General features: G+C 36.9%; 1 pseudogene; it reads left to right on the top strand.

Moving 5' to 3' along the window:
* Positions 1-239: 239 nt before the first annotated feature.
* LOC148571091 (uncharacterized) lies at positions 240-1710 on the top strand (annotated as a pseudogene).
* The last annotated feature ends 754 nt before the right edge of the window (positions 1711-2464 follow it).

The raw sequence follows: 2464 nt of genomic DNA, 5'->3' as shown, positions 1-2464 counted from the left end.
ATAAAGATGCTGATGGGCCAAACGAAGATGCCAAAAAGTTTTATAACTTACTTGAAGAAGGAAAACAAGAGTTATATCCTGGCTATAAAAAATTTTCGACATTATCGTTCGTTATCCGATTGTATTTGTTGAAGACTCTTAATGGTTGGAGCAACACATCCTTTACTGCTCTACTTGAATTACTGAAAGAAGCGATTCCTCATTTGAATATTCCTGATTCTTTCAATAAAATCAAGGCCATGGTAAAAGATTTAGGACTTGGTTATAATAAAATTCATGCTTGTCCCAACGATTGTGTTCTGTTCCGGGATACATATGAAGATGATGAATTTTGTCCAATTTGTGGAGCTTCCAGGTACATAGAAAATGTTGAGGTAGATATAGAAGTTGATAAGTTGAAGAAAAAACCTGTGCCTGCGAAGGTTTTGAGGCATTTTCCCTTGATTCCAAGGCTTAAGAAGCTGTTCCTGTGTTCCAAAATAGCTGAATCATTAAGGTGGCACGATGAACATCGTTCAAAGGATGAAAAGTTAAGACACCCAGCTGATGGCCAATCATGGAAAGACTTTGACAGGCTTCATCCCGATTTTGCTAAAGAATCTCGTAACATAAGATTAGGGCTAGCTAGCGATGGATTTAATCCATTAGAACCATGAGCATCTCCCATAGTACATGGCCGGTAGTTTTGGTCGCATACAATCTTCCTCCATGGTGTTACATGAAACCAGAGTATGTCATGATGTCCTTGCTCATCCCTGGACCATGTTCGCCTGGAAAAAGCATTGATGTGTATCTTCAGCCATTAATTGAAGAGTTGAAGGTTTTATGGGAAGTTGGAGTGGAAACATATGATGCTTCAAAGAATCAAACTTTTCAACTACATGCAGCACTTTTATGGACCATAAGTGACTTTCTAGCTTATGCTATGTTATCCGGTTGGAGCACAAAGGGAAAGTTAGCATGTCCTTGCTGTAATTATGACACCTCATCTTGTTATTTAAAACATAGCCGGAAGATGTGCTACATGGATCACCGTAAAGTTTTGGCTATGGATCATCCATATAGGATGGACAAAAGATCTTTCAATGGCGATGTTGAATTGAGGTCTTCACCAGCTTTATTAGATGGGGAACAAATTTTTGAAGATTTGAAAGATTTTGAAAATGTATTTGGAAAGAAGCAAAAAAATAAAATTGATGGTCCATGGAAGAAAAGGTCCATTTTCTTTGAGTTGCCATATTGGAAGCAAAATACATTGCGCCATTGTCTTGATGTTATGCACATCGAGAAAAACGTATGTGATAACATAATTGGAACTTTATTAGACATTCCAGGAAAGTCCAAAGATCATGCAAATGCTCGTTACGATCTCAAAGATATGAGCATAAGAAAAAAACTTCAACCAAAGGAGATAGATAGTGGCAAGAAAGCAAAAATTGCTAAGGCTTGTTTTAACCTTACTAATCAAGAAAAAACCATTTTTTGTAATATTTTGAAGTCAGTAAAATTGCCATCTGGTAGTGCCTCAAATATTTCTCGGTGTGTTCATGTTGCTGAGAAAAAGATATCAGGCTACAAAAGTCATGATGCTCATTTTATGTTGCATTATTTGTTGCAAGTAGCTATAAAATGCACAATGCAGAATCAAGTAGCTGGCCCTTTAATTTATCTAGGTTCATTCTTTCGTTCCTTGTGCCAAAAAGTTGTTGAAAATGATACAATAGAGCATTTGGAAGTAGATATTAGAGAGATTCTGTGCCAATTGGAAAGAATATTTCCTCCTAGTTTCTTTGATATAATGGTCCATTTGCCTATTCATCTGGTAAACGAGTTGAGGTTGGGTGGCCCAGTTCAATTTAGGTGGATGTACCCCATTGAGAGATATCTGTGTAGGTTAAAGTCCTACGTTCGCAATAAGAGCCGCCCCGAAGGTTCAATTGCTGAAGGATATTTAGCCGAGGAATGCTTGACATTTTGCTCAAGGTATTTAAGTCCTGATGTGGATACAAGGCTGAGTAGGAGGACACAAAATTATGATAATTGCAGTGAAGCTGACGTATGTCATGATAGCTACTTTGCATGCTTGGGGCGACCAATTGGTGGAAAGAGGAAAGGGCAACCTTTTTCTCTAGATACCAACTCAAAAATACAAGCTCATCGGTACATCTTATTCAATTGTGATAAAGTTAAAGACTACATTAGGTATTTTTCTTATATATTTTCCAATTATGAATTCTCTATTAGCAAATTTAACTTACTCGCTTTTTACTTACTTTAGAGAGTATGAGGAACATGTCAACAATCAAACTAAAGGTAGAAAATGGAAGAAGGCAAAAACTCTAAGCCATGATTTTAGTGAATGGTTCAAAGAGCGTGCTTCTCACGAAGATGTTCCGAAACAACTTAAAGATTTGTCTAGAGGCCCAAACACAGTTGCAAAACAATTTTCTAGTTATGTAATCAA

Source organism: Arachis ipaensis, chromosome B3 (assembly GCF_059453495.1).
Source record: "Arachis ipaensis isolate K30076 ecotype BB chromosome B3, ASM5945349v1, whole genome shotgun sequence".
In the NCBI taxonomy this organism is placed as follows: domain Eukaryota; kingdom Viridiplantae; phylum Streptophyta; class Magnoliopsida; order Fabales; family Fabaceae; genus Arachis; species Arachis ipaensis.
The sequence above is the reverse complement of the archived record's forward strand: the minus strand, read 5'-3'. Positions and strand labels throughout refer to the sequence as shown.